We start from the raw sequence: 22,812 nt of genomic DNA, 5'->3' as shown, positions 1-22,812 counted from the left end.
TAATGCAGAGGTTGCTGCAGTATCTGGAAAGTCCAAACAATAATCAAAGTCCTGTTGCTTGAGGCATTAAAGAAGTCCCACTATTGAGAATTATTAAAGAAATGAAACTGTTGAAAGTATCTTTTAAGAAATCCAATCCATTCTCCATTCCCTAGCCCAGCCCTAACATCATTTCTACTCCACATGGCAAAAAAAAAAAAAAAAAAAGCGTATCTTACCAATACACGCACACACAATCAGTTCTGTACATCTGCCCATGTAGTTAAAGGAAGCTAGAATGAACCAAGTTATTTTGTTAAAAGGAAGATTCGAATTTATGACCTCCTTACATAGGGCTATCTGGTATTCAAATGAAATGAATTGCTGTCATATTAAACTGTGTATCTTACTCACAAATTGTGAAAACATGGCCTACGTAGGAAAGGGACACACAAGAAAACTATTATTACTATTATTACTCATTCCTGGTGTCAGAAATCTGTTAACTTGGCTGAAGTTGAGGTACAGGCTTCACTACACATAATTATTCAGATTTTATGTTCAGAAGTATTGTAAATTCATAAGTAAGCATGTAACTAATTTAAAATGATAGTGAGTTAAATAGTTTTGAGAAATATGGATTGTACAGGTTCTCTGTTGGATATAGAGGAGACAATGTCCCTGCAATTGACATTAAACTTCAGAGAGTTGCTATTCAAGTAGATGTTTAAGAAAAGGTGTTGATATTTCTGTGCTTCAGGAAAAAGGAAAAAAAAAAAAGGTATTTTGCATTATGTTTTGGGTTTGTTTTTATTTTTGCTTTATTTTTCAAGAAGATTTATATTGATATTTTATCTGGGATATTGTAATTTATTTTACTTCATTAGAAAACCTTTAACCGTTGATATGCTTATTAACAATTGAATAAGCATGGCAGTGTCTTAGAATAAGAGTGGAAAAATACACAACAGAAGTTCTTTATATACTTTTTTTTGCATCAGAGAGTGGCCTGCAACTGCAGAATATAACCCCTGTCAAGTATGGCATGCTTGCTTGATGTTCTGGTAAGTGTCAGACCTACAAAAACCATTTTCCTTGTCAGTGTAAGTCATTCCTATAGCTTTGATTACTGTCTTAATAGCTTCCATTTCAGTACTGCAGATGAAATTGCCAATTATAACACTTCAGTTCATCTCTCTGTATGGAATAATATATTAATGAATTGGTTTGAAAATAGCTGTGATACCAGTTCAATATTTTACGTACAAAATTCATCTGCTAAGATTTATGTTTTAAACCAAATGGCCTCGAGATGTCAAGGGGTATATAGAAGGTTTCTGAACATCTCGCACTGAAATTTGTCAGCTTTATATTTTTTCCTTCCAAAATGAAACTATTGGTGAAGAACAGTAACTAGGAAGAAGGAGATTTTAAGTTCGGTAGTGAGCGAATGAGACAGGAGTCAAAGCAACTCACAGATAGTGCGGACTGAGGTACCTCAGCCTGCCTACTGAAGGGTGCATGGTAGCAATTCTCTGACTTAGATCCTCTAATTCTCTTGGCTTTGACCTCTGTTGCAGCTGTGATACCAGAATATTTTACTTGCTGGTCAGATTTACTGGAGAAACTGCTATGGAACAACTTTTCTGAGATTTTTTTATCTGCTTCGTAGGTATGGGTTCTGTAGAAAGGAATTATGATTATCAGTGCAGCCACATTTGGTAAATCACATGGGTTATTGTATATTCTCTGTTTGTTTGTCCAACCTTAATATATCACACAGTTCAAATTCAGGTTAGATACTACACTTTTCTCTGTAATTCTAAATTCTCTGTAAGGTGTAGAAAGACTTGACTGAATTCAGTAAACAGGATATATGTTCTAGTCAGGCCTTTAAACTCCAGTTTAGAGGTTTGATTAGATCCTTCATATTGTTTTCAGGAACTTAAACTGGAAATACTGCATTTCCAGAAAGCCAGAAGATACTCAGCCACGTAACAAGTCTATTATTAATGTAGTAGTGGAGAAAAAAAAAAAAACAAAAACTAGATATTAAACAAAACATGCTGAAGTCATTTGGTAAAATTCTGTTTCACCAAGATTTATGCAATTCTAAAAGCTACTTCTTTATAATCATGAACAGCAATGAATGCAAATTATACACAATGATGTCATTACATTGTGCCTTATCCAAAGACTGTATTAAAAGACCTTAGTAGTCTCAGAATCACAGAATCGTAGGGGTTGGAAGGGACTTCTAGAGATCATCGAGTCCAACCCCACTGCCAAAGCAGGTTCCCTACACCAGGTGAGACATTCTTGTTGCAAATGCAAAATCAGGTTCACAACTGTCATGTGAGAGGTTAATCAGAAATATGCTAGGAAACTACTTTTTAAAAAGCTATAATATTATACTTGTTTCTTGTGTAGAAAACCAATACTGGATGATGTTAAATGACATATGAATTCTTTTTTCCTTGGTTCTCAACATTATTTTAAAAGGATGAGTACCATGTTTTTTCTTTAGAAACCTAATTCTTTTATAAATCTGTCAAAACATTACTCAGTACTGAGTGAAGTAGTTCAATATCATCAGGTCAGAAGTGTAATTCACTAAGTATTAATACAATTCATCATTTAACATAGTGATTTGGATTTTCAAAATAGAGTTTTGTTTCTTCAAGTTTTTACATATGAATAATCCCTTTGTTTTTAACTTTCCAATAGGAGAAAATTCAGTGAAGTCTATGTCAGGTTAAATGAAGATTTTTTCCAGTCTGCAGACTTTATTGCAAACTGCAGGCAGTTTCATGGATAGTCTTATTACTAAAAGCATGTCTATAACATGCAAAATCATGTATTTAATGCGAGAAATACTGAGTGCCAGGATATTTAAATAATATCTGCCATTCATTGAAGAATTCTGCATGACAGTCAGTTGTTAAACACTGAGATGTCAATGGTTTAACTAGGAGTCCAAAACACACATATAAAAAAAGCGTTTACTGAAACCAAACATATATGAACATCCTATGTGCAACAAGTGGCTGCTAGAACAGGAAGTTACTCATGTTCTGGAGCACTGTATTGTTCTAGTACCTTATATTAACTAACCTGGAATGAAAGCATTTCTTATCAGATCACAGAATTGTAGGGGTTGGGTGGGACCTCCAGAGATCATTGAGTCCATTCTCCATGCCAAAGCAGACTCATTAGACCAGGTTGCACAAGTGGGTGATATCTTTCACTATAGGCTACCTGAATCCAATGTTAATACACCAACAGTTTTGAACATAAATGATCAAAATGAACATGCACAAACATTCTGACTTTATATGGAGAGAGCAATAATTTATCATTATTCAATTGTACTTGTAATTTATCATTATTCAATTGTACAATCATTATCAATTTATTTATAATTTTAATAATAATTTATTATTAATTTATAATTTAGAGCAATCAATTTATTGCATATTTTCCTAGTATGTTTGTTAATCACTTCCTCAAGAGCTTATGTTAGAAATATCTCTCAATTATCCATCTCAGAATAAGGCACTTAATAAATACTATTACATTTTTAATAGATGATTTTAGAGAAGCTTTTGTTAAAAAAGTAATCACTTCCAATAAAATTTCAAACAGTAAATTTTTTTTTCCAAGGCATTGGGAATTTTTTTAGAATATTTGCATGTGTTAGGAAAATGAAAGTAGAAAAGACTCCATACTCAACTACTTAACTATTTAAAAACTGAAGAAATGTCAAGAGTAATGTGATGAAATCAGTGATATTCTTGATAATGTTTTGAGGACAGTTTTCCTTCCTAAGCCTATTATTATCTACCAGTAATGAAATATTTACTGAATGGTCTGCCAAAACACAGGTGTGTAACTTAGCATGCTGTCTATTACATTGTAAAGTTTTCATTTTGATCATAAAGTGATCAGTTCATGCCCCACATGGTCAAGTTGTAATACATGTAGGTGGATATGCCTTGAAATAAAAACTCACAGGGGATCTGATCCACTTCTATAAATATCTAAGGGGTGGGAGGCAAAGGGATGAGGGTGGACGCTTCTCATCAGTGTGTGGCAATAGGATGAGGGGAAATGGTCACAAACTGAAGCATAGGAAGTTCCACACAAATGCACGTGGGAACTTCTTCCCAGTGCAGTGACGAAGCAGTGGCACAGCTGCACAGAGAGGTGGTGGAGTCTCCTTCTCTGGAGACGTTCCAGACCCGCCTGGACGCCTACCTGTGCAACCTGGGCTAGGGAGCTGCTTTGGCAGGGGGTTGGACTCCATGATCTCTGGAGGTCCCTTCCAACCCCTACTGTTCTGTGATTCTGTGATATGTTCAGTTTACAAAAAAGGTCAATTGACTGTGGGCTTTCTTCGGATAGTAACAAAAATATTTCATTTTTAGCAAAAACATCTTTTTCGCTGTCATACAGGTGCAATTGCAATCTATTTACAGAACTTGGAATATCTGCAGGAACGTTTTGTCATGAATAAAATTAATTTATATAGTGGGAGGACACAGAAGATGTGCATTTTGCCGTGCAGTTCTGTCTTCTGCCAGGACTGTAAAATATGCCAAGCAGTCCATAATGTTCTGATATGTTTCCTTAGAGGCTGGAATGAGCTACCATTCCAAGTATATTTTTCTTAATACTCAAAATATGATTATACAGGGTCTGATAAGCCTCATGCTCTTTTTTTCATCAGTGGGGCTTAGATACCCCATAGACATAAATTCAGTTAATATCTCCTGGAGTCTTAACATCACTGTTATTTGACTGTCATCTTCACATTTACTCGTTAGTAAAATAGTATAAGAACTAAAAAAATTCAGGTAGTGGTGAGCTGAGAGTTTGGATTTTCACTGCCAGCATCACAGTATCTGTGTCTGTTCAGAAAGTAATGTTGCACGAGAAGATATGGTGAGTACACTGCAATTGTTGATGCTGAGAACTTGGAACTTCCACTGGGAGGGTTCAGTGATTCAAATACTTTTTCATACAATCGATGATGACTCTTATGCTAAAACAGATTTACATCTCATTTTCTCTAGGGAAAAAGTGCGTTCATGCCTTTCAGAGTAATAAAACTCACATTCCTGGGTATTTGTCCTTTATTACTGTAAACAATAAATACGGAATATTACCTAGCAAGGTTCATCTATGTTTGACAGTGTTCTGTCTAAATGAGAATTTTCTAAATATTGAATATTGAATACTAGTGAGAGAAAGATTTAGAACTTGATGACAGATATAAAATATTAAGAAGGGTTAATAATATGTCAAATCAAATTAATTTACAATTACGAACAAACTCACTTGGACTTCATTATAGACATCTTTTTTTTTTAAATTATAGTAAACTCCCTCGGGCCTTTCTGCCTTTTGAAGTGTGTATCCATGAGATTTTTCAATATTCTCTGTATATGAAGCAACAGAATCTTACATGCTGTATTGCTAAATCACCTTTGCAGGCTGCTTAACAAATTCTAGCCGACTGAAGAAAATAAACTAAAAAATAAGGTACAGAAATCCAACTCTTTATAAGTTGTATTAAAGCTTTCACTGGTATTCTATGGAAAAATTTGGTATTGTAGAATTTATGCTGTTTATGAGTTTGAATATTTTTACATGTAGTAATGAATATGTTAATTTTTCATCTTTTGTTCCATAAATTTGCTATTCCTTTGAATAGCTGCACATTTAAATTCTCATTATTATTCACTGTATCATTACCAATGAATGTCGTGCCGGAATTATTTTAGAAAGGTTTTATTATTACTTGCAGAATACTTCAGGTATTTGTTTTCCTTTGAAATTCACTGTCAAAGTTTGACTGGGAATAAATGATGTGACATTTCTTTTTCTCTCCTTTTGTTTGTGGGACTCAAATTAGTGTTCATACAGTAGTAGACATATCTCAATCTTCTGAGCTATGTATGTTTAATTTAATTCAATTCATTCATTTCATCATTAGCCTCCTTCTCCTGCTTTTTTGGAGGTACTTTTTTACATTTGCTTCATCCATTTATTCATGACTTTGACTTAGTAAACATGACATTGTCCCTCTTTTATCACTCAGCTCTCAAGTCATTCTGACAGTAGAAGCTGCTGTTCCAGTCAGAGTAGGTTCATTAGGTCCTCAGAAAGCAGAAGCATCTTTACACCTCTAGCCTTCCTGCACTAAGTACTGTGGCATCAAAGGATCCAGTTCATGAGCTGATCTAGGACAGCATCCAGCAGAGCTTATAATATACACAGAAGTATTCTGTCACGGTGGATGTTGAAATTATTACCTCTCATTTGCAATTCGATGAAACTGTCATTTTTCCTTGCTGTTCTGCTTCTCTACCATATGTTCTCCTTAATATAACCAGTTGAACAGCACTCTTGGTATCATTCATCTACCTCATCTCTTGCTTCTGTCACTCACAGTGAAATCTGATTTCTGTAGCAACAGCCTACTGTTTGCTACCTGTGATTGCTTTTGAATTCTTTTTCTTTTCCAGTGAAATAAGTGGACTTGTTTCTTCGACATTACACATTTCATATTAGAAGTTCTGTTGCTCATGCACATATTGAAGTTCTGGTTGAATGTTACATAAGTAATATGATTAATTAGCACTTGTTACTGCTTTACATTTCCTGAGTACTGCACACACTATTTAATCAAGCAGTTAACAATCTAATTAATCCAGCAAAACCAACAAACAGTTACAGGAGTTATATTCTCTCTTTCCCTTTGTATAGTCCTCTGTACTGGTGTGTGTTGTGAAGTCTATAATCAACAATATGTCTAAAAAGTTCTTCTGATTAGCTACGTTCTTTAATTTTCATAAAGAAAAATATAGTTTAAAAACAGTGTTTGTGTAGGTAAATATAATAAACCTGATTACAGCGTGAAAATTTTAAAACACTTTTTACCTCGTCTGATATTCCTATTCAAATCTACAGCAAAATTGGCAGCCAGTGTGAGCAGAGGTAGGCAAGTGGCAGAAATATAGAATTATTATAGCTGGAAAAGGTTACTGAGTTAATCAAATCCAACCCTCAGCTCATCACACCATCTGCATCAGTGCCATATCTACACATTTCTTGAGAACCTCTATGGATGATTCTATCACTTCCAATGCCCAACTACTCTTTCTGAGAAGAAATTTTTCCTCATGTTCAACCTGAACATGTCCCATATCCTCCACAGAGTAACTTTAAGCAATACCCTATTGTCTTACTGCTGTTACCTGGGAGAAGAATCTGACCTCAAACTTGCTACAATCTCATTTCAGGTCATCTTGAAGAGGGATCGTGTCTCCCCTGAGCCTCCTCCAGACTAAACAATCCCCATTCTCTCAGCCATTCTCCATAACTGTCTGTCCAACACTTGTGCTCCTGTCCCCTCACAGCTTCATTGCCCTTCTCTGGACGCACTCCAGGGCCTCAGCATGTTTCCTCTAGTGAGGGACTCAAAACTGAACACAGTACTCTAGGTGCAGCCTTACTAGGGCCGAGTACAGAGGGATGAACACCTCCCTGCTTCTGCTGGCTACATTGTACTACTGTCATGAGTTTGTAAGATTATCTTGTTGTATCTTGTTGATAAGAGGAAAAACTTTGTTATGGTCAACCTAGCAATATTATCAGGATAGTCACCATGTCAATTGTACCAGCAGGTTAAAGATACTCTCTTAAATTTCTTTAAGTTCTTTGTTTATGGCGAGCAAAATTAGTTCCTTACTACTTACAAAACATTTTCTATTACTTCATTAAAAAAAAAAAAAAACACACAAAACAAGAAGAGTAATTTATAGGTAATAAATGTGGATGTATCAGGAACTTTATAAGTAAACTTACCATGTTATATGCAAGAGGCATGAGATTATTTTGTAGGCTTATGAATCGCTTTTGTTGACAAGATGGAATTTCCCTGAGTCTTTTTATTTTTTAATGAGCAGACTACGAACAAATGTATTTGTCTTACTCAGATCTAAAAGAAGAAAAAAATAGCAAATTATCCTTTAACAAAAGGAATGTGCAATTGTGCAGGAAATAACATGTGATCTCTGATGTGCATTGATAAATAAGATGGTTCTATTTGGTAAAAATTCATGCAGCAGTAAAGTTTCTTCATTTTACCAGGCAGTGTAGCATGATGGAAAGATAATGAGCTTTGTATTGATGGATTATTTTCCATGCAATATCTATGTAATACCTTGAGCCTAGTTTGGAAAGTTTGAAGGTTTGAGATTATCTACACCCAATGGATGATGACTGAGCAAAAATTCATTGTACATTGTGTGGGAAAACCACTACCTAGCCTGATCACAGAATCATGGAATTGTAGGGATTGGAAGGGACCTCTACAGATCATCTAGTCCAACCCCATAGACTTTATAACAATTTGCAAGGATACTCTTCACCATATGCCCAAAATGATGCTTAGCTTTGGCCCCAAAGCAGGGGGCCAAAAATATGACATTTTTAAATCAGGAAATGATGAAGAGAAATAAATACATTTTGAAATATTTTGGTAGTTTGACTGTTACGTAGACTGACTTGTGTTAGTAGAAATGAAATACTATTACTAGAGTATGAAAGTATTATCATTCGCAGATCTCTAAATATGCTGCACAAATACGTTCCTTTAGTATCTGTTTCAGCCTAATATGAAACTAAGAATTACTCCCTGGAAAAACTGAATACAGTTTTTCTTTTTGGACATGATGCATTTAAGCAGGTTTTGATACAGCATGTCTTCTATCTAGGCTGAGAAAAATTTTTTTATATTTCAAAGTGAAGGGAGTATCAGTTATCATATGATTTTTCCATCATAACAGGGGGGAAGATGTAATCCATTACAAGAAATAATATGGACTTTACCTTGTGTTATCTTTGGTTATATCTTAAGAATTGCTCAAGCACAATGATATTGGTGTAATAAATGTCCATTGATATTAGAACTAGATGCTATTTCTTTGTCCTAGCAATAAGCTTCATTAATCAAACTGGATTATGTGATGTATAGGTAGATTACATAAAATAACTAGTTTATATACCGTACATTTTTACTTGCAATGAAACTTAGTTAAAATTGAATTCAGTGTGTTGTTCAAAATACAATAACATGATAAAAGCTAGACTTAAGAGAAAGCTAAAAATAATTCTCCCAAAAGACACCTGTCAAATACGTGGTTTTGAGTCAATTCATATTTGTTAGAGAAAGTTTATTAAAGTGAGTAGGACTTTATACAGTACAAACATGAGCCATACTCATTTAATCAGATTCTGGAAAATGTATTGTGAAGCTGTGTATGTTTCACTCTGTTCTATGAAAAACAATACACCTTGGATTTTGTTTCCTGTTTATTTACTGCCTGTCTTATATTACTTTGAGAAAGAGAGGGCCAAACTTAAAGTGATTTAAAAATACAGCAATTCTTCCAGTGCCTCTGACATATTTGCTTCTATGCATGTTTCCAGAAGTAGGAGAAAACTTATGTAACTGTGAGGAATATGGAGACAAGTATGTTTTGGGAAGGAGCATTATGTGTTTGTAGAAATGTCATTTGAGGGACACCAGCTTTTAAAAATTGGAAGAATTGTGTCAGAAGCATTTCTGTTCTCCGCAGTATTCTGGGCAGAATTTCTGTAAGATATACAACAGTATAAGGAAGAAAAAATGTTTTTTTTTGTAATATTTCACTTGACTTTGAAGATACATGTGAATAAATATTATGTATAGGTATATACACATAAAATGATAAGGGAAGATGGACTGGCCAGTCTTCATACCGTGTTTCTTACATTATTCTATATAAAATGATTATGTCCTAAAATCTCTGTTTATTGCTTCCTTCCTTGGGAGAATGGAGCAAGCTGACTGAGCTTGACTGTTAATGCATCATAAAAATTTCATGAAGCTTGGTTTTTTGTATTTTCTTCCATTGCTCACACCGTTAAGACAATTGCAAGTGGGATAATACTGAATGCAGACCAGATGCCTAGTCAATGGATCTGAACATCTCTTGCATTTCATCAGCATTTTTGCATGGCAGTCTCAGTGCTGAGGTGGTTAGCTGCTCTTCCTGTGTAGGTAGTGTGTGGTGAGAGTTTCGCTTTACTGGGAGTCTTGGTGAAGTCTTGGCACACGTGAGCAAGGCAAGACAAACATATTACAATACAATTAATGTAGCTGCTGTCTGGAGTATCATCATTTCTGTTGCATATGACCTTTCTTTCCCTGTTCTCGCATTTGTTCTCAGATTTTTTCTCTTTAGAACAGTTAGTTTTCTGCTTTGTATCTATTCCTGTTTAAAATATAAAGATATTAATGTGAGTGGTTCTGATACACAGGAATGTATACATATGATATAAAACAGAGAAAAATAATCATAAAAATTAAAAAATGCACCTACATATATATTCCTCCCATTTCTGAGCCAGCTACTTCAAGCACATACTGTGAAAAATCTCAGAGTAGAGCATTCTTGGCTGAGCAGCTGTGGAAGGCTTTTCTCATTGCAAAACAGTTCTGAAAATATTAAAGCTTTATACAATTGATTTTTTCTCTTACAGTGAAGAGGAAATTAAAATCATTTACCTCCAACCAGAAGAGACTGCAACACTTCCCACTGGTGCTGATGCAGGAACATTTCATAGAGAGTATCTTTTTCCTCATGTGGATGGATGTTGAGGGGAAAGCCTGTGCTTAGGATTTTTCCTTTATGTCATGTACTGACTTATAACTCAGTTTCAAAGGCAATTAATATTTATGAGGTTAGGCTGAGAATAATACAACTGCTGTGAGACAGCGAAATGTCTGCCATCCGCATGCTGCTATATAGTACTACAAATGCATATTTAAATTTGAATGAATTAAATTGTATTTAATCCTTTCTCTGTGAGCTTGTAAACAGATACCAGTGCATGTCAGCACTAGCATACATTATTGGGAAGTGACATGTGCTGTCAGCACATTTTAGACATTTCATTTCTTGCATAGCACTTATCTGAAGTTATCAGTGATTCAGGATTTTAAACACTTTATTGTTGGTGGGCTAGCTACTGAAATCAGAAAGCTTTCTCAGGATATGAATCATTTCTGCTTTGAATGCAGAAACCAGTGGATACCAACAGTAATTATCTATCAACTTCCTAAAGAAGCATAAATAAAACTCACACCTTCCAGAGTTCTTTTATTGGCATTGACTTTAATCCCTTATTGTTAAATCTTTCAGGCTGACTTTTCAGTTCAGAATGAGGTATATTTGGAAGACCATGTGTGTATAATTGATGGCAAAAAGAATCAGTTTAAATGTACAAGGATGACAGAAGATACAAGCAACTTATTATTGGTAACTCAATGCTCCAGTTGTCTTGGGAAAAATAAGCAGTTTGCTTAGCTATGGACAAATTCTTAATGCTGTATTATTACTGCACATCACTAGCTAAGCTGTAGACATTGAAGTATTGCATTAATATTTGCTGTGCTTGGATTAGCTGAATTGGCAGTGTATTGAAGTAGGGAGTTTGGCTTTCATATTATTTACTTAATTATATTTGTAATTTACTGGGGCTTGGTACTCAGCATGATTTTTAATTGTCTGAGTGAGACTGTTAATTTTATAAATGAGGTGGAGTAAGTGTGTGTAATATTGGCTTTATGGAAGGAGGCTAATTTCTTTGTTCATTGCTAGGCTTTATGGTATTTCCATTACCAGCTCACGAGTGTGGTTCTAATTAAAATTTTAGAAGTTCACTTGTCTGTAGATGCTGTGCATTCTCTGCTTCTTAATTATTGCTATTTTCCAGTAGTTTGGGCAGCAAATATATGAGGTTCCTGCCCAGCACTTAAAAAGTGAAAAATAGTAATTGTTTGTGCCAGTGCCTTAATAGGCACTGAATTATGTTGTGAAAGAGGCCTCCACTGAATATCTGTTGTTATCTGATACTCAGTCTCCCAGTCATCCTCACTGAAAGAATGCACTATATGTAAAACTTCTCTAAGAAGATGTTGGTAGTGGAACAGATTTAGGCTGTAACTGTTAGTTGGTGTCCTGATTTTTCTCATGTAAAAATGGTTAGTCAAACACTGTCATTAGGAAATACTTAATAAAAATAACAGAACTGAAAAAAGTTAAAAACAAATACAGCAAGGGAAAAAAAGAAGAAAGAAACAGGTAAAAATTTGATCCATTTCCTTTACAGTATTCCTTGTTAATTAAAAATGATTTGGGGCAGCAGGACCCTAGGAATATAAAAATGCATCTTGTGACAAAGAAACACAGTGGCTTTCTATGTAATAAAAATTGAGGGCCTGCCCTTCATTTTCTGCACTGAATATTAGTTTAGTGATAATGGTAGCACTGCAAATAGATATTCTTCACAGGAGTGGTACAGAAGTGATTAGATGCTATTCCTTAGAATTATGGAAACAGCGTAATTTGCTTAAGAGGAGTTCACAGGGAGTCATTTAGTTGAAGCCCTTGCTCAAGCAGGGCTAGTGTCAAAATTAGTTCAAGTAGCAAATTATCTTGTTCAACTGAATGTTCAGTAGAACTGGGGACAGAGATACCCCAGCCTTCCTGACCACCTTCTCTATGTTAATCTTTATTACTGTACTTCTCTGTAATTTTTCCAGGTGCCTTTCTGGCCAAGCTTAGCTAAAGCCATGTAGTGGAAGTTAAATTACTATTTGTCCTCTAAAAACTGGTTTTAATCTGCTTTTTTAAATGTTCTCATGTACTATCATTAGACCATTCGACTCATTAGGTACTGACATTGAACCAGAAACTCACAGGTTTAGATTGTGTCTAACTCCTGCTCTGGTGGTGACTGCATGCTTTGAAGCAGCTTCAGGTCTATCTCTTAAGTGAAACATCAGTTTATAGTGTTCTCTTATTTAAAAAAATTAAAAAAAATAAAAAACCAGAAGTGATCAGGTAACCTACAACTTGAACTCTTCTACTTCAGTTAAACATCAGAAGCAGCCAGTGTGGTTTTATGAAAGACAGATCAGACCGACTAACCCAATCTTCTATGACAAGAAAGCCCACTTAGTAGATGAGAGAAAGACTGTAGATGTTGTCTACCTGGATTTTAGTAAAGATTTTTGCATTGTTTCCAGCAGTATTTTCCTGCATAAAATGTCTGCTCATAATTTGGACATATGTATGGTTTTCTGGTTGAAAAACTATCTGGATGTTCAGGTTCAAAGGCACAATGGAGTTCAGTCCAATTGGTGGCCAGGGACAGATACCATTCCCTAGAGCTCTGCATTAAGGCTGGTTTTGGTTAACATTTTTGTCAATGGGGAATCCAGTGCAGCCTCAGCAATTTTGAGAGTGATTCCAAGGTAGACAGCACATTTGTGACCTAATCTGGTTACTGCTCCAACAATCATCAGAGAAGATTTAGACTGTAAGAATTTAATCATGGAAAGGGTTGTCTAGTATTGGAACAGGATGCCCAGAGAAGCGGTAGAGTCCCCATCCGTGGAGGTACTTGAAGTGTGGACATGGGAATAAGGGGCATGTCAGGTTGATGGACTAGATGATCATAGTAGCCTTTTCCAAGCTAAATGATTCTATGATCATTCTGTCTAAAAAAACCAATGTGTGAAACCCCTTCAGCTTCTATTTCAGTAGCTTTCTTTTTCCCTTATGCCAGATGGAGAAGTCAATGTGCACAACCTGTTAGTTGTACCATAAAAAGATCATGAACATTACTGTAATATCAAGGTCAGAGATCTATTTGTTCCATGTCCTATTTCTTACAGTGTTCCAGAAACCAAATTAAAAAATATTTGTACGTTATAAACATCCAATCCTCTCAGGTCTTTGTGAGCTGGACATTGTTAACATTTACATTTAGATAAATTCCCACACCTGTCCAGGCTGATATTGAACTCATTGTTTGATATCCATGACATCCAGTTGTGACAGAAATACACATTGCAGGAAGAGCCTCTTCCCTTTATTTGTCTGGATTTTTCTTTTTGGCAAATACTATCTTATCAGTTTCATCTGATGTACTGCACAGAGCAAGGCAGTGAAAAACACAAACTTATTAGCCCTCTCCATGGCAGTTATGATTTTATAGACTTCCACAATACAGTTCTCTCTTTGATTAAGCAAACAATCTGAGACTAATTTTTCCCTTGTTCAGGGGTCATTCTGTACATACCATAATCATCTTATTCTTCTGTGAGCCTTTTCTAGTAGTATCTCTCTGATTAAAATATAAATAAATCAGGAAGGTTGGCAAGGTAGACAAACATGCATGGATATACATAAATAAGAAGAATCAACAACAAATGAGATGAAGAATTAAGCAGATTTTAAAACTATTAAGGCAGTATTGATTTAGCTTGGGCCATGGTCTTGGATAGTATCACATTTATTACAGAAGTGCAGTACTCTGTGACCACCTCTGAAAACTATATCATATTTAAAATGTGTTTATATTTGCATAAACTTCTTACACTTTGCTTCTTTTGCAGTTTAAGTGTCAGCTTACAGTGTGGCTAATGCCTGTGGAATGCAGGTGATTCCATTACATTTCCTGGCATCATTCTCTCTTTTAACAATAAACATATAAGACAAGTTAAAATTTTATTTACCCAAGAGAAATACATCTGAACAACATTCTCACACACACATGTTCAAACATATGACTTTCCATGTGTTCAGAGTAGTCCTTACAACTGAAGGTTTCAAATAAACCCCCCTGCTTGATTTGACCTTCTAAAGATTTACCTTAGAAAGCTCCTTAAGAATAGTTTTTATGAAAAAATCAATCATATTCCTTGTTACAATTAAATATATTCTATCAATTTTATACTCAGGGAAAATCTAAAGTTGTTATGATGTAGTCAATAGCATAGTCAAATTAAAGCCCTCTCTCAAAAGATATTCTGTCAGCTGGAAATCAATGCATTTCTGAAATGATTTAAAAGTAATTCCTGGTTCTGTACCTCCCTCTGATCCTGTTGCCCTTCTAACTGTTTTTACCATCATATTTTCTTGTTTAAAACATCTTCTCCTTACGAAATGCAAACCTGCACAGCCAAGAAAGAAAAATGACTTAAAGACAAACTGTACAGAGAGAGCTGGAAAGTTAGCTTTAGGCTTATAAAAATACATAGAGAATGGTTATATGCCTCAAGGGAGAGACCTTCTCTCAAAGCCAACTGTATACAAAGTGCAGTCTTTGGAGTATTAGTGGAAACAGGTTTCTATTCTGACATGAATTATAGAGGCTGAACCAGTGTCTGAAATTATTTTATCTTGAAAGTGAGTCTTATGGTGAATAAAAAGGAAGTAGCAAAATCCTGGCTTCAGGCCTCATCATCATTGACTGCTTTTGAGGTTAAGGCATTCACAGAAATAAACTTATCTTTTGTATAGAGTATACATGTCCAACTCATGGCCCATGGGCCACATGTGGCCCTGGACTTGCAATAATGCATCGCCACATGATTGTAAAATTATAGCATTATTTTGCAATTTTTAGAGATATTTTTCATGAGTTAATCACACATAGCTGAAGCACAGACTGTGTAGACAAGAAAAGAATGCTGTAGAGGGGAGGGCAGTGCTAACTCTACCTCTCACCACACAGTCAGTTGAATTGATAACCACATGTGTTTCATGTTACATGTGCTGTATCCTGGGCAAGTAAGATGGCAGTGCTTAGCAGTAATAATATTTCAACCCAACAACCCATGTTTGTGAAGAGATGCATTTTTTGCTATTAAGATTTGCTATTAATGTGAGTTTTATTTAATTACTAAACTAGGGATTGTGATATTTTTCTAAAATAAATTAACAAGTTAAAATAAGTTAACAAGTTAACACATTCATTAGTTTCACAATAAAGAAGGTTTTCGTTTTAATAAAATATTTTTTAAAATTAGAATTAAGTTTTTTTACTTATATACTTTGATTATACTTCATGTGCGACCCAAGACAATTGCTCTTCACTCAGTGTTGTGCAGGCAAGTCAAAAGGTTGGACATATATGGTATATAGGTTACTTATCTTGTTCTAATGGGGGTTATTTGGAAGAACTTCCATTCAAATCTTGATGCTTTTCTAAGAAGCTCATCTCATTTCCAAAAGAGTTGATTTGAGAAAATTTTGTAGACCATGGGAAGTGAGTCATCTCTCTCTCTGATTGGGCTGATCTTTTCTGACTTTAGAAATGTGAGTTTTTAATACTCACATGTTATTTTTACTTTGAAAAATTTTACTTGCTTTTCTGACAAGCATTCCTAGAAGCCAGATCCAATCTGTTTAAAGGTGTTTTTTTTTACTGGAATAAATTATTTTCCAGAAGATGTTTTATTGGTGCATTTCACTGAATTTATAATAAAAGCTATTTGTTCTTATTCTGACTTGTACTTTTGAATTGCTCAAACTAAAATAAATAGATAAGATAAGCTAGACCTTTAAGTGATGAGAAAACTTGATATAGTGACATAACTCATAGAACTCAAATACAGAGCACATTTATTTCTATTGGTTTCAATGAGTAGTACCTGAGAATTCAGAATGGAAAAACATTTATATCACTTTCTTTACCAGATGAAGAAAATGGCTTGAAAATAAGTATTTTTCATGTAAATAATTTTCAAGTATATGTATATTTAACTGTGCAGTAATTTTTTTGTTGCAATTCTGACAGCCACACATAGGGTGCTAGTGAAACAGCACTATGTATATACCTGCAGTCATCAGGGTGTTTGGTTACTATTTTCTTCCTGACAGAGGCAGGAGGACTCCATGTTCCAGTTGTACTGTTAGATAGGCTGTAGTAGACAAGGGGAGAGGTGTTCTTATGGAGACTCAAATATTTAAGTGAGAGCACATATCTCATCTTTTTCTGCCAGAGTCAGCAAAGTATGTATATGTTGTGCAAGGAGAATAAAAGCATGAGAAGACACCACAAATGCAGCATTATGCATTATAAACATTCTTTCCTATTCCTTATTTTTCTTGCAAGGAGAAGTGGTGCCAAATAAAATTTTGCTACAGTGAATTGATATAACAGCCTCCCATCACTACTGTGATTTTTATTGAAATGTTTCTTGCCTTGTTAATAATTTCATGTTGTTTTAGGCTAGTAGTTTTAACTGCTACACTTTGATTATGTTTCAGAACAGTCAAGCATCAAATATTGAAACTGACATCAGAATTAAAGAGTGCAAAAATTCTCTTCCCTCTTTAACTGTTGAAACAAACAAAAATGGAAATCTGACTAAAGGAGGTGAGTCCTTTCTTCTTGCTCTCTGGTCATTGTTGATCTGCCTGCATCATTTTATTCACTTTTCTCCAGATTTGCTAGCCAAGAAACCAAATTCCGAACTGCATTAATGGAGAAGAAGGCAGCTTGATAACTTGATATTTTGGCTCAGAAAAACACATACATGATAACCCAACTTTGTACACATGGAGATCTGTGGGCTGCACAGAGTTAATATCAGGTGTATTGGAATGTTGTGGTGCCTTTTTAAACTGTATTTTCACGAGTCTGACATAAACAGAAAAATGTAGCATATAAACATAAAGATTTAGTAGAGCCCCATATGGATAGATAGATAATCAGAGCCAAAAAAATGTGAAGGCATCATAGGGAATTATAGCAGCTTGGAATCAACATAGAAATGGCTAGGGAAGCTCTGGTAGACACATTTTTATTTTTTTCATGGCTTCAAAGGCATTTTATTTTATTTTGTTTTTGTAATACTACAACCTGTTTCGAACTAGACATTATTGACCTGGTAGACATGCTGAAGCTACTTAACTGTTTATTAACTGCCAGTTGTTGTGGTTTAACCCTGCAGGTGCCTGAGCACTACACAGTCGTTTGCACACTCCCTCCACATCCCAGTGGGCTGGGGGAGAGAAAGAAAAAAAAATAGAACTCCTGGGTTGAGATAAAACTATTTACTAAGATGGAGAAAAGGAGAAGGATAATAATTATGACAAATATGTGTGCGTGTATGAATATATATAATATGTACATAGCAAGTGATGCACAAGCAGTTGCCCACCATTCTCCCCCCAATGCTCAGCTAGCTCCTGGGCAGAAGAGAGAAGGATGAACTCTCACCCCCTTCAAAACTTCTTCTGCTTGATGAGATATGATATGGAACATCCCTGTGGACAATTTAAGACAGCTGTCCTAATTCTGTTCCCTCCCAGTTCCTTGGTCTCTTCACTAAGAATGGCATTAGCTCTGTACAACACTACTTAGGAGCAACTATGAAAATTAGTGTGTTATTAACATTGTTTTTCTTCTAGAACCAAAACATACCACCATACCAGACATTCTGAAGAAAATAATTTAGTCCCAGTTGAAATTAAGGCAACAATTTATTTTACTAACATTGAACTTATTTAATTATATAATTAATAATGAATATATCAGGATTAGTTATGATTTTATGCTCCTATTTTTTAATTTCCCTCAATGGACAGTAAATTTGAGTCATTAAATGCAATGTTTAAGATCTCTGTAATATCCATTGCTTTGCTCAAGGGTGATCTTTACTCACTGTTTTCCATTCACTTCACAAATTTCAAAGGAAACTTTACTTAGAAAAGAAAAATTTCAATTATTTTCTCATTTAATAGTCCAGCAATAAAAATTACATTTTATTTTAGTAAGCTTGTTGTAAGGGGAAAAAACACTGATTCTGCTGTGACATTTCTAAAACCATCAAATTCTATTATGATTTATTGTACATAATAAACATATATATATATACATATACATATATACATATGATTCTATGATATATATGTAGCATACATGTACACACTTCTGTATTAGAGGTATGTATTTATAAAATGTAAATATGCTACAAAAATATAGAGCATTTTGTTTGGATAATAGAACTTTGAATTAGCATGCATTTTTCTGACTCTAGACTAAAAATGCATGGCAGTTGAGCTACATTTGCCTCATTTTAACCTTCCCTAAAAATCTAGAACTTCGTTGAAATGATTTTATAATGTCTGCAATTATATGATTTTATTTTTTTTTTCGAGCGAAAGTTGGATTTTTAGCTTAGGAATTTCTTTTTCACATTAATCCTTTTACTTAATACTTAAATATATTTATATCAATTGCTGGACATTATTAAACACAGACACACTCAAAAGAAGTCTTTCCCCTTAGTTCCTTGTGGTTTTAACAAAATAAACTCCTGCATCCACTTGAAGTTCTTCTATGTACTGGAATCTAGTACATGACAATGATGAGTTCCTCGTGTTGTCAAGTAAATAATGCAATGGGTTGGGCCCCAAGGGTTATAGTAAATGTGGTTTCATCAGGCTGGTAGGGTCTCTTTGGATCCCATTTTAGGGACATTTTTTGTCAGTGTTTTCATAAATGACTTTGCTACAGAACTTGAATGCTTACTAAGTAAATCTGCAGATGCTGATAAATTGGGAGTTCTTGAATCCCTTGAGGGTAAAGAGGCCTTGAAAAGACAAGTTGGCAAATCAAAGGACTGGGCAATCACTGATAGTATGAAATAAAACAATAGCAAGTGCCAGATTCTACACCTGGCAACCCTGGCTGGGAGAAAAGAGACTGGAGAGCAGCCTGCAGAAAGGAGTCTGGGGGTTCTGGTCAACACCAAGTTGAATCTGAGTCAGCAGTGTGCCCTGCTGATTAGGCTAATGGCACTCTGTTTTCATTGTTTTGTAGTACTGATTGAGTGAAAGAAGTATGGGCATGAAACAGGGCAGTGGGCACAACCCCACGTTGCAAGAACTCAAAGAGCATTGCGACACTGCTCTTAGGTGTAGGGTTTGATATTAGAGTGGTCCTCTGTGGAGGCAGGAATTGGACTTGATGATTCTTACGAGTCCCTTCCAACTTCAGATATTCTGTGATTCTGTGATTCACATTGTTCAGTCAGTGTTTCTTAGGATTGTGCTTAACTTTGGCACCTAGATTTGAGCATGCATCTTTTCTAAGGGGTGAAACAGTTTTAAATGATGCTGTAAAACCACTGTTAAAATTGTATAGTTACCCCTGTATAAATTAGAAAATGCCTGAACACAGGTTGGCAGTTCACACACCATGAAATATGCTAACAACTTTTTTTTTCCATAGTTTTACTTGAAGTTCACCTTTGTACTGGTATGGTTCTCAGGGAATGCACCAGTTTTTTTGGAGGCTTCCTATCAGTTTACTGCACTTTGTGAATCGATCCTTTTTTGCTTGGGGCAGTAAGGATGTATAACAAATTACTTAACAGAGGAATAGGCAATAAAACTGTAAGTCTCTGAATAACGTATTTTGAGTAATGACACATCAATTAGAAAGAGCAGGAGGTGGTCCATTTATTTTCATAAGGAACATATCATTGATATATGTTTGTCTACATCTGTGAAATTTGTTTAAAAGAATTTAAATGGAAATTAAATATGCCATTAAATGGCAATGTGTTTGTCAACAGCAAGAAGATGGATAGGCTTTGAAAAAATTAGATGAAGAGAATCTATGTGAAATATGTTAAGAACACAGAAGAAACTTTAATGAGACAGAACAAAATGAATATAATTGATCATCTACAGAGAGTTGAAAGATATAAATCGTAAGGTCTTTTTGTCTTACTGAAAAATAGTGTACTGGATGCTTTGTTATTAACTATGCAGTTGTCTTAGGTTCTTCAAAATACTGTTCCTTAGGAAAAAAAGAACCAATGACATTAAGAACAAATTACAGATATGATGGTCTTTGATGGAGTACAAGAGAAAGTGTAAGGTGTTTCACTAATAATGATGGTGTAAATGTAACAGCTGTAATGAGGGAAAAATTAGAAATACTGCTTCAGGTAGTACTTGGAGAAGGCAGAAAAAAGCTTAGATTAGGGAAAGATAATGAAATCAAATACAAATAAAAATCAGCTTTCAGGGGCTAATTTTGGTTGTTGGGTAGTTTTTTGTTGCTTTCTGTTTTGTTTTGTTTTTGTTTTTAAATACAGGCAACACTTTTCATTACAACTTGAATGGCAGTTCCCTATGAATCAGAGAGTATAAATTTAAACAATGATATAAACAGAGGAATCATATTGTATATTAGATAATTTCAAATGAAAATGTGTTAGTTATTTCATTCCTTTCTCTAATTGTGAAAAAAAGTGATAACAAAATAAAAAACAGAGATAACTCTTTCAAGCAAGAATATTCAGGCAATGACAGATATGCAGTGAAATACTATAAATTCTAGATTTTTTGTGTTATGGAACACAGTAGTTGTAAAATCAGCCTTTGTAAAAAAACGAACAATAAATAAATAAATGAATGAATGAATGAATGAATAAATGAATAAATAAATAAATAGATAGATAGATAAATAAAGTACTCATGCATTTAGTAGTAAAAGTGCCAAATGCATTTTTTAATCCAGTGACAATTAGAATTCCAGGGAATATTCGTAACTTTTTTGGGTAAGGTGGTAACAGAAACTGCTCAAAAGTATTAGAAGTTTCTTTAGAAGATCATTAAGGAAATAAAACAACCATTAATGACTATCAACCTTAGACATTTTGAATGAAATAAACCTTTATATTAATAAAATATGTCAAAACAAATCCAGAATATTGTATTTCAAAAATGAGAAAATTATAAGGTTGGTAAACTCAGAGGAGGCTCAGGAGTTAGGCAGAATGTTTTCTGTGGGTCCCTTCCAACTCAGAGTACTTCATGGTTCCATGAAAAGGCAGAGAAAGTAACTTCAAGGTAATGTTGCCTTCTACTCAACCTACCTCCAATTCCTTGGTGTGTATGAACTTGTAGAAGAGGTTAAAAACACCTAGATAAGCAAGGAAGCATCTAGCCTTTTTTTTTTTAATATGTTTTCTTCTTATTTTATGTTAATCCTATGGAATGCTAAACAGCCCTTTAAATTTTTTAAAAGCTTTTCTTAGGTTGAAAGCCACAGCCTAAACAGATTTGCTTGCTTGTGAATGAATGACTGATTACAGGCAGTTCCAAGGCTAAGGGGCATAGCATTAGAGATATGTGACAATACTGTAAGGTCTCAAGCCTCCGAAGAGAAAATCACTTGGGAAATTAAAAAAAAAATCAGGTTTTTAATATTTTTCCATATTTTTTCTTGGGCATCTACTTCCACCATTCTTTTTGGCAGTAGCTGAATAGGCATTTGAATTCACCCAGCATAGCTCTTCTCATAAGTGCGTACCACTGGAACTAGATGCATGTAAGAAGCTTGTACAGTCAGCCATATCTAATGACACCATAAACTCTGAGAAAGGGAACATTTGTTGTATTCCCATCATTCTCTTCCAGTGCAAATTTCAAACTGAGCACAGTGAGAAGCCCCACTTAATCCCATGGTGTAAAATCACATTTCTGAAATGATTCACCTGGCTTGGAAACAAGCTGATCTACATAACTAATACTGTTTTCAGGCTTCTCATGCAGAGAGAGATGTCTTTCTTAGATTGGAATTCTATGTCAGAAAGAGGAATAGGAATGATGGTAAGTATCTCATCACCTCTTAATGGCTTAATGGCATCAGGGACTTGACAAGTATTCTCACACTGGAATGACCATTGGCAGCACAATCTGTCTAAATGTTGTCTGAATTTGTATTTTTATGATTGTAACAGCTAAAGTGATAACATCAGCAAAAATCCAATTCAGATAGTATTTTAAGTGTTCAAGCAGAGAACTTACACTATGAAAAATTAAAAGAGATTTGTACTTACTGAGTAGTGAGAGTCTGGAAAAAGGCACATTAATAATCTCTTCCAACTCATAGGGTAATACA

General features: G+C 34.8%; 1 protein-coding gene across 1 annotated transcript in view; it reads left to right on the top strand.

Annotated features, from left to right (window-relative positions):
• The window catches only part of DLGAP1 (DLG associated protein 1), a 391,301-nt gene that overhangs the window by 132,671 nt on the left and 235,818 nt on the right, over positions 1-22,812 (top strand). Inside the window, exon 3 of the mRNA XM_065752000.1 lies at positions 17,157-17,265. The gene's annotated coding sequence lies outside the window, so the exon portion shown is untranslated. The remainder of the gene's footprint in view (positions 1-17,156; positions 17,266-22,812) is intronic.

Source organism: Cyrtonyx montezumae, unplaced genomic scaffold, assembly GCF_038088225.1.
Source record: "Cyrtonyx montezumae isolate F1298 unplaced genomic scaffold, pur_monq_1.0 scaffold_8, whole genome shotgun sequence".
Taxonomy (NCBI): Eukaryota; Metazoa; Chordata; class Aves; order Galliformes; family Odontophoridae; genus Cyrtonyx; species Cyrtonyx montezumae.
Note: the sequence above shows the minus strand (reverse complement) of the source record. Positions and strands in the feature narration are given on the sequence as shown.